This window comes from Hoplias malabaricus, chromosome 1, assembly GCF_029633855.1.
Source record: "Hoplias malabaricus isolate fHopMal1 chromosome 1, fHopMal1.hap1, whole genome shotgun sequence".
Taxonomy (NCBI): Eukaryota; Metazoa; Chordata; class Actinopteri; order Characiformes; family Erythrinidae; genus Hoplias; species Hoplias malabaricus.
Genome location: NC_089800.1, coordinates 10,941,099 through 10,952,410, shown reverse-complemented (window position 1 = coordinate 10,952,410; position 11,312 = coordinate 10,941,099).

Here is an 11,312-nt window from a genome sequence, read left to right as displayed (position 1 = left end):
GGATTAAAATGGTGATCATCCCCTTTAAATGTGGGGTGCAGAATTAGTTCTGGGTTAGTGTCCCCATGCTGCTGTAATGGCAGATTACACCATTAAAGAGCCTGTGCTATGGAAAAGCTGCTGTCTGGTTTAGGGTCTTCTGTGGGAATACTATAGTATGCCATTGTAAATCATGGTGAAGAAATAAGCTGTGGCTGTTAATGTGGACCCTAAGGCTTTAAGGGGTTAAATGCTGAGTAAATAAATTCTTATAACAGCAAAGTGGTTTTTATGTTCCGTGAGCACGGCAAGAAGAACGATAGTCATTCAGGATTCAGCTCTACCTCTGAAAGCAAGGTCAGATTTAAATGTTCTTTAAATGAACACACATACACTCTCTCTCTCTCTCACACACACACACACAGGTGTCACCCACAAATTACATCATGAGTGGCCACAAAGTCAGCACACTCAGATCACCCTGTCAGCAGCAAAACTAAATCACACCAACCAACCGGGACAGCGTCGGCTTAGAATACACTCACCTTCATCGTAATCCGGCAGAAGAGAGAGCACACAAAGAGCTTTTAGTGCAGGGATATGGTCCACTAGGACAGCTAAGATTAGCTATTTTGAGCTGGGACAGACTGTATGTCCAGGACAATGAGGAGAACCTGTACCTTAGAGTGACCACTAGAACGTGAAAGCCATGTTTTGGCAGATTATGGTCGTCTCACTGCCACATTCGCACATTAATTAATGAGGTGCAATGCTCATTTCTTCCTTTCCAGTTAGAGTAATATTATTGGTTTGCATTACACTGACACTCTGTGAGTGGGTTTGTATTCATTCCTGTTGTCTGTGAGGTAGTATAGATTCTAAATATGTTTTCTTGGAAGGATTGCTACTTCTGAACAAGGATGTGGTCAGACTCAAAAGAAGTATGCGTGCACCACCTGAGAAAATTGTGAGAGATTTTGTGCAATTAGAATCAGCAAAAACCATTAAGTTTTCATGTAGCAGACCTTGACCCATACATTGTTTCACATAATGCACTATTCAAAGATAGAGTGCAGAAAAGGATTTTTGGCTGATGCTACTAAAGAATCATATTATGTCTTTAAAGGATTATCTTTGAATGTCTCAGAAATACATTGTGGCTGTAAAGAGCAAATAAAACAAACAGGGAGAAGACAAAACGCAGGAAAGACACAAACACTAAATTTAAGAGTAGATAGGACTGAGAAACAAAACCCCAGGGTAAGTCAAAATTCGCAGCACACACTTTTGGCCATCTTGAAAGCCGCCATATTGGATTACAAGCAAATTTTTAAAATGGGAATGTGGTAATGTAGCATATCAAAGAAATAAATAGGTGTCCTGTGACTTTTGACCCTGTAAAGCAAGATGTACCAAATGTACCAATAAAAACAAAGCATAAACAATACACTGCATAAACCAACACTAGACAGAACTAAACTAACCAGAGTAAAACAATCTAGACACTGAAATCAGAACACAGCATATACTCAACAACAAAACAAGATTAACCTATACTTAACAGAGATAAACACAGAACAAAGCACTAAAATACCAACTCTGAGACATAAAGCAAGAAAAACCTGCACGAAAATGTCAAGAATATGAGAATACGTCAAACAAAAGACCAAGGCAGAGCAAACTAGGAACAAAGAGACATAAGAGAAAACCATAATCATACACATAGAATGGTAGACAAGAAACAAAGAGCAGGACACAGCACTGTAAATCATATGGAAATGCAAAACACCTGTGAAAGTCACATGACACCGAAAGAATCACATGACACTAGGAGGCGTGGTTAACAAAACCAGGAAGCACAGAAAAACCATGACTGAGACAAACAACACAAAGAAACTGAACCAAAACAAAGAAGAGGAGAAGAAAATAGGGACACCACTGTTGTAACTTTAAAGGTACATTAACACTCTTTGTACCTTTAGTGACCAATAATGTGTTTGTAACATACCTTTTTTTTGTGACAGTGGTGGGGCAGGGGGGTGCCAAAATCTGTATGGAGGATATCCTTATTTTAACCCTATAATTTAAACATTTAAAAAGGGTTTGTGTCAAATTATGCTCAACCCAGTGGAATATACTGTTTGACCAGATCCACAGTGTCACTCACTCATATGCTAATCAAAATTCCATGCAAATAACACAGATAAAAAAAAAATCTATCTTATTCTCTTCCCAGTCAGGCATAGATATGATTCTGGCTGGGATCAAAGGGAGGTTGTGTCCTGAGTAGTGTCTGCCCTCTGTTTGCTGCTTGGTGTGTATGGGTGCAGAGCGAGGCTACCGTTCCAAAGCTGAATGAGCTGGCACTGAAGAGATAATATTTCAATAACATAGTGGCCTGATCATAAAGTAACTCAATGGAAATGTGGTAGAGCCTTAGGCTACCCAGCAGGACAGTCAGCAGTCAAATGATTTCACATCTCTTCTTCACCCCCCTTCATTCTCTCTCTCTCTCTCTCTCTCTCTCACACACACACACATGCACACACACACACCACAGTCATTTTCAGACCCTCAGAATAGTGGATACTCAGTCACGGTTTGCAAAAGACAAAAATGCATGCTGCTCAATAAGGACTCGTCCTCAGTTTTGACAGCAGGATCAAAACATTCTGAAGCGTGTGGAGCATAGGAAACTTCCTTTTGTAACTTTTCACCTGTCAGTGGACACTGTGGACACTAAAGAGGACAATGCACTGTATCAAAGACAAGAACCCAACAAGCCCACTCAAAAACCAGCTCCCTCTCAGTCTCTCTCACACAGGGTGATCCTTGTTATGTCCAGAAGTCAAATCCCAGCCTCTGGATTTCAAAGCAGGTCACGATGAGGGATCCCAGAACTTGTTACTTGCAGTCAGCTACTGCAAGAGGAAAAACAGGGCCTTCCTTTTGATACTGCCATCCAAACCATCATCCAAACTACACTACCTGTTCTGCAGCTCTTCTTCTTTGGTCTTCCTTGTTTTGTTTTGTTTTTTTGGGGTTTTTTTCTCCTTTCATTGTTTCTATTCCAGCGAAAGCAGGATGTGCTTTTAAAGAGATCAAACTGGGTCCATCGTGGTAGAGCTAAGGGCACTTCCGTTTGACATCAAGGATTGATTTTTTTTCCAGGGGAACCAGTACGATGATACGAGAAGCCTTGTCCAGGTAATTCCACACTTTAATGGCAGGATTTGCCTAATGCACACCTGAACGTCAGTCAGAGACATCCACAGACAGGTTGCCTCAAACGCTGCTGTGATGCTTGTTTATGCATCGAGCTTTAATTGGGGAAGCAGGAAGGGAGAAACACAGCCGATGATGGGCGTGCTGTTTCATCCTGAATGCCGGAGATGAGAGCAGCCATCTTTCTGCTGATGTGGACAACATGCCCTCACGCGGGGCACCAATTAGAACAGCGGATGGGGAGAAAAAGAGGGGCATCCTTCAAGGGTGGCTTCTTTCATATTTTCCCTCTTTTTTTCCCCCACTCTTTCTTTGTCTTCCATGCTCTCTTTATCTCCCAAGTTCGTTTCTTTCACCAATCTCACACCAGATTTGCGGATTTTCCTAATGTTCCCTGCTAGACATGGTTGTCTCCTCTTAGTTCAGTGACAGTTTGATACCTCTGTTCTTTCACATAAAGGTGTCTGTGTCATATCTTCACGCTTAACAAGACATTTCTACGTAGCACACACCTACGGTTTCTTGTGATTTTCCTTTACACACACACACACCTCTCAATGGACATATATTTAATTCAGTGTATGGTACTATGTTGTATGCTTCTGTCAGCTACACCATACGGTAAAATGACATGTGTCAAAATACTGCCAAGTAAGCAAACAGTAGCAACACTTTTTTTTTTTATATTGTAAGTCTGCATATTAAAAGGCAAAGATAAAATCATACACATATATACAGGTAAAGATTAAGCGTTTGGCTCTAATTGCAGTTTAGTATTATTCTTAGAATCACTGGTAGAATGATATTTGATTCCACTTTATATTGTGTCTTTAATAACATTAAGGAAACATATAACAACACAACAGTTATTCCCTGTTACAGATGGATTCCACCATTTCACCTACCAATGTGTGTTTTTGGACCGTGGGAGCAAACTGGGGCACCCGGAGGAAACCCATACGGACACAGGGAGAACACACCATGCGCCTCACAGACAGTCATCATGAGGAAACCCACACGGACACAGGGAGAACACACCACACTCCTCACAGACAGTCACCCGGAGGAAACCCACACAGACACAGGGAGAACACATCACACTCCTCACAGACATTCACCAGGAGGAAACCCACACAGACACAGGGAGAACACACCAAGCTCCTCACAGACAGTCACCCGGAGGAAAACCACACAGACACAGGGAGAACACACCAAGCTCCTCACAGACAGTCACCCGGAGCAAGGCTCGAACCCACAACCTCAGGACCCTGGAGCTGTTCGATAGCGACACTAACCTGTTGTGCCACTAGAAATGCAAATACTGAGTAGCTTTATTAGATGCTAACACAGATTTAAAGCAGGCAGTGCTCAAAACACAGGCATGCAAAGTTAATGTTGGTAACTTGGTCATCATATTTCAAACACAAGGCACAGGATTAAAAAACTTGGTTCTTAAACAGAGACAGATATTTTGCATTTTGAACAGAGAAGTATTTCACATAATGAGTCTCGGGTCCACTGTGTGTGTGTGTGTGTGTGTGTGTGTGCACATGTTATAAATGAGTAGGTGGAGTCAAGGAGGAGCCAGAACAGGATAAACCATTCCCTGGGTGGAATAGTCCAAATCCAGGCTGTCCGGAGGGGAGCCTCCATAACAACCCTGGTGTTTATGTGGATTTTAATTATTTTATATTCCATAATGTTGACACAAAATGGAAAAAGAGATTTGATGTAAATGCTAATGTAATGAGGTAGTTGTTGCTATAAGATTCATGAACTGTCTAAACAGTCACTTATAGCCCCTGAATCTCTAAGTACATAGACATTATTTTGTGTTTGTATTTGTTTGCTTTGACAAAATTTGTCAAAAATGAACTTCATTTTTTCCTACTCAAAAATATAAAATGAGCCCAAAAATCATGTAACTACATTTATAAATCTTTTTATTACTTTCATTGAGGAGTGAGGATGCCTCAGCGCTAATGACGTCAGCATGGAGGATTTAGAACAGAAAAGGTCAGATTCTCTCTCTCTCTCTCTCTCTCTCTCTCTCTCTCTCTCTCTCTCTACCTGTGTATCCCTGCTGCAGCTTTATGATGTGGAGCAGGCTCACAGAGCTGTTGGATGAATTGTTTGATGCCCTAGGGCGGTTTGAGGGGAGAGAGGGGCCATAAATAGGATTGAAGTTTAAATGAAATAATACGTCCAGGAAAAAAGAAGGGATGGGGACAGAGAAGGGTAAAGATGGAGAGGTAAGAGGGAGGTGAGAAGTTCGCACAGGGAGCAACAACCTCTTTCTATGGCTTTAGAGCAGGGGATAAAGAATAACTGGCCTTGAAATAAAGTTGGTTTGCTCTAAATAGGACTTCTGTATAGCCTTTTCTATAGTGGAGGCGAAGATTGTTCCATCCGGCATCCACAGAAAAAGGAAAGTGAAAGACTAAGTAATTAGTTCAGTAGCTGTGAGGACCTGCGTGGGCATGAGGTCAATAAATCCATCTCATTAAATAACCTCTTATAAATACTAACACCGGAATGATGAAGATTAATAAACAAGGAAGGGTTTATTATGTATCTGTTCCTATTCTAAAAATCTCTGGTCAATGAATCATAAAGTTAGATAAATTAATTCAGAACAAGGCATCTGTAACTATTTCCCCAAACTATTAATGCAACAATTTGGTTTAAGAAATTGACTACACTTAGGAGTCCAACATAGCTGTATTGGACAGCTCAACATGCCATAAGGAGAATGCTCAATACCAGTTCTGTTGCGTGAGCTAACACACACACTGAGTACATTGAGGACTGAAGATTCCACTGGGGATAGGTGGGAAGAGGGAAGACCCAGAGAGAGAGAGAGAGAGAGGGACCAATTATGTTCTCCAGATTCCTCATGGTCACAAGCAGCCATGGATGATTGCAATTTTTATTTAGAAAATTGGGTTATAGAACACTATATAGGCCATTGTTTAACTGCAAAGTTTTTTCTGAAGTAATGGCCAAGCGATGAAATGATGAGAACATAATCTACCTCACACAGGATAGACAGCAGCAGTATGACGATGGGTAAGCTACCTTACCCATATTTGCTAATTTTAGCCTCTTAGCCTAATGTTATAATGTTTCTTTGAGGGGATACACATTGCTGATTCAGACGATGCTTGCTTTGGAATTATGGAAGAGTCTGTCAAGGAGCAATGCTCTCTTCTTGCATGGTAAAGCATGGCAGAAAGTAGCATGTTTTCCCAATACTCTAGAAAATTAGTGATTAGCAACAAAAATTATAATAGTGCTGGAAGCATCAGTCTGAGTGGTACTAACCCTAATCCACGTCTAACTCCAGTGTACATCCATCTACCCCTAACCCAAAAGCCTTGTGGTTGTCCCACATTTATCCAGATGGTGAAAGTCTTGTTCTAATAGTTTTGTCTTGTAAAAAAAAAGGACCTTGATGGGCTGGAATGGCTGGTGTTTATGGAACAGTTGGAGGTTAACACCTTAGCCATCATAGTCAGGCTAATGGCCCATACCAGCATATTCATGGCTATGCTACTACAGGTCATTAGCCCAAGGATGAAAACACTTTTGTTGGGACCAGCTTGGCAGATGTAGTAGGCCTTGTCATGATATATTGTGTTGTCACCTCAGTTCTCCAGCAGGTATTCAAATCTTATTTAGAGCCTTCAAAATTAGTAAATGTAAAATACCAGGGGAAATTTATTAAGTCTTAATTCTTTTTAGGAGTGGTCCTGTGTGCAGAAAAAGTATTACGAACCGAAAACAAGGGCACCATGAGGCTCTTTAAGGGGATTCATAGAAGAAGCACTTAGTTCCCGTTAAAACCATGTACCAATGTCCATGAAAACATCCCCGTCATAAAGACGCTGCTGCCTGCTCAGCTCAGAATTACTCTGTCTGAGTTTTACTTTTTGCCGTAGTTTATTTATAATGCTTGTTTTATTTCCCTTTTCCATTTCCAGCAGACCTAGCCTTTTCCCTGCTGTTTCCAGCTGTCTGTCCCTTGTTCAGTCTGATTATACAAGGCATTTTTAATCTAACTTGCTCTTTGCTATAAGCAGATGTCACAGACCCCCTTACCGCCATTTACAACATCACAAAGCCATTCTCTTTCTCCTCGTTTCTGCTACTAATAAAATGTTTGATGGGTCTCCCTTTGCACACTTAAGCGCTATTAGGGAAGTCCCCAAACATCACCATCCGGAGACAAACTTCACACTAAATTAGCCACAATTAGCAAACATGACTCCAGTGCTCCGGCCCCACTAATGCCATTACGAACCCACCCAATCATAACTTACAGTCTACTGGATCATTTCTCAAATCAATGATCTTGGTACGTACTTGTAAAAGGGCCCTATTGCCAAATCAGCTGGATGCGTCCAATTAAAAGGGATTGGGGGAGAGGAGGAGGAGGAGGAGGAAGGTTAGGGTTGATTAGCACTTAGCTTCAGGGCAACACTGTTATTATGCAGCGAATGGAGCTCAGTCAGAGTCAGGTTAAATGCTTTTAATTCACAAAACCTCCCCCCACTGGTTTTGAGAAAAAGAGCGATAATGATCAATGCAGAAACAGACTGAGAGGCTGAGGACTACACAATGTACTGGGTGGCAATATATTTTACCTGCTTTTGTAAAGCTTATTTTTACATCTTGCAGTCTGAGGAAAGGTATATTCCAATTTATTTGATCCAAGAAATGAATTTTCAACTGATCTTTTGAACAGAAAATGCGGGAACACCTAGACATGTTCTTGTTAGCGTTGGAAGGTTTGGTTACCCTCATTATTCAGATGCATTGCCATTCTCCTTTGTTTCGTATCATCATTATCTGTATTATTGTATTTTAAACAAGCTTGGATTGTTCCTATTGGTCCATTCATCGTTAATATATAATTTTTTACTAATACTGAAACAACTGATGAAAAAATGGTTGTTCTGAAATGTATTAATATTAAAAATATGACAACAATGAAACATTATTGCAACAGCTCCAATGCATTTCATTTTCACGAGATCAATCTAAGATCTCTATAGTCTTTTATTATGATGTCATGTTTAAAACAGTGTACAACAGACTGTAAAGATAGCGAACCATGTTCAGACAGGTTTGTTCAGATGCTTTTCTCTGTGCAAACCTCACCCTAGAGTGCCAGGATACATTAACAGACTTAAAAAGATGTGTCCTCATTAACAGATGCTTATGTCTGAAGCAACACATCTTAACATAAACCAAACAAGTCCACTGCTGCTCCATACTGGTGCCTTCCACATGGAACACTAGCAGCAGTTTAGCAGGAATCCATAATGACATCTTGCTGTTCCTCTCCCCACAATCCTGTACACAGACATAGACCAGACTAATACAGATTGCTTTCCCTCTCTCTGCAAGCCCACGGCCCCATGGGAGTTTTAATAGGTGGTGTAGCCATACGCTACGCTCCAGCACTCCACCCTGGCACCAGGTAGCCAGGCTGCACCTCCATGAAATTAAGCAGAAAACGTTCATGCCGGCGGATTAGCTTTTAAAAAGCGGCCTAATGTAGCATGAAATGCTGTGGCTATGCTCCGGCGATCAGACACACATGCATATGACCTATTTTCACTGTGTTCTTTCTCTCTCCCTACTTTTATCCCCCCACTCGTCCCCTCCTCGGTCCCCATCCCCTCTCATCTCAACATCTGGATACTGAGAACATTTAGCCGGTAATTGGTTTGGGCTTTTATTATTCTGATGGCAACAGAGAAAGAATGTTGGGGTTGGAGGGTGGGTGTTAAAGCAAGAAGAAAGGGGTCGTTTAGCTGGCTCAGAAAAATGAAGGACTGAGGGATGAAGAGTGTGAGGTTGTGATGGGGAGACAAAGCAATGGACATTTAAAGACTAATAAATATACTGTAGATTTTGCTAAACCAATCTAAGTTAATTATTCAGCATATGATACTATAATCTGGGTTTGTGTATTATCTATCAGCTTGTTATTTAAAGCAACCTACTGTCCCTCCTGTTAAATGTGGTTCAAGCATGAGGCTAATATATTTTATTTGATGGCATTGAAGAACCATATATTCATTCATTCATTCATTCATTCATTCATCGTCTGTAACCGCTTATCCAGTTCAGGGTCGCAGTGGGTCCGGAGTCTACCTGGAATCATTGGGCACAAGGCGGGAACACACCCTTGAGGTGGCGCCATTCCTTCATGGGGAACACACACTCAAACATTCACTCACACACTCACACCTACGGACACTTGTGAGTCACCAATCCTCCTGCCAACGTGTGTTTTTAGACTATGGGAGGAAACCAGAGCACCCGGAGGTAACCCACGCAGACACAGCGAGAACACACCAACTCCTCACAGACAGTCACCCAGAGGAAACCCACGCAGACACAGAGAGAACACACCACACTCCTCACAGACAGTCACCCGCAGGAAACCCACGCAGACACAGGGAGAACACACTACACTCCTCACAGACAGTCACCCAGAGGAAACCCACGCAGACACAGGGAGAACACACCATACTCCTCACAGACAGTCACCCGGAGCTGGACTCGAACCCACAACCTCTGACTCCAACACTACCTGCTGCGCCACCGTACCGCCCTAGAACCATATTTAAATTCCCCAAATCTAAAGACTCAAATCTAAGAGTCATTTTAAGAGGACAGGTGTATAGAGATTCTATATTTTTGGAATAACTCAATATTTTGGAAGCAATAAACTCATTCACAGTGGATTTATGTGAAATGGCCCTGTCTAGAGAAACTAAGGAAAGATTCATTAGAAAAAACAATCAAGCAAAATGGAGAGAAACAAAGGGATGGAGAAGCAGAGGAAGAATGCAAATGTATGATCTGTACACCACACACACTTTACAGCTTAGATTTTTCCCCCCCTGACTACCACTTAAGACATCGATGTAGTTTTGCACCAGAATATTTATAGATCATATTTACATTGTTATTTTGGCCATATTTACATAATCTGCCTTAATTTGTCTTTCACAATTAAGCATCCTGTTTTGTTCCAAGACGTTCATGTAAATGAGCTCTGTTCTTATTGGATGCCCTGTGTTGTGCCTACTTAAAAACACCATTAAATAAAGGTTATACCTCAGTAATAAATGCGCCGATTGTGGAAATAAATGTGAATATCCATTTAAATATGAAGATGGCAAAGAAGATTCTTGGGAGCACAGCCGTAGAAGAAACATGTTTGACTCTGAGAAGCTTTTCTTAAATAAAATGACTCAAAACAGCGCATTTAAGCCACCAACCTTTTAGAAATCACTTTTATTGTAATTCTGAGAGAATGAGAGATCATATTGTGTAAGGATAGTTTTGTTGTATGCTGCTTGTGAACTTTGAAAAAGAATTATGGAAATGTCCTGAGCTGCACAGTTCTGCAGCATACCATTTCTAAGATTAACTCTGGCAAACAACCTGCTTTTGCGGTTCTGGAGTAAACTTGTGTTTGTACACATGGTGCTGTTATGGCACCAGATGCCAGAGGCTGTTGTAAAAAGGTTAAAAAGGGCAGCGACTGCATGAATGGCATCCATTTGGACGTGTGACAGACCTGTCTGCTGTGTATGGTATTTAAGAGGAACGTGTGTCATGCTAAAAGCCTGTTTTAAGATGAGGATGCTTTCAAAATACATCAGTACGTAGCTGTCTGTGCTTTAATGCCAGACACTGTGGACAGGTTTGTCACATATCACAATACTGCAAACACAGTGTGCTCTCTGACCTTTGATACTTACACTGGCAAAGAACAAAAATGTCTCTCTCTTTCTCTTTCTCTGACGCTCTTTCTTTTCCTATCTTTGTGAAAACCATGTGTAGCAGGGATATAGAGTTGTGCTCCTGAACTCCCAGTGCCCAGCACAGTTTGACCATGTGCCTTGTTGAACCACACCACAGTTTACTGATGAGCTTAATGTCTTTGAGTGGACAAATCATCACTCAGGTCCCAGGACTGTTTTCAGTCTCCCTGTGTCCGCGTGATTTTCCTCCGGGTGACTGTCTATGAGGAGTGTGGTGTGATCTCCCTGTGTCCGCGTGGGTTTCCTCCGGGTGACTCT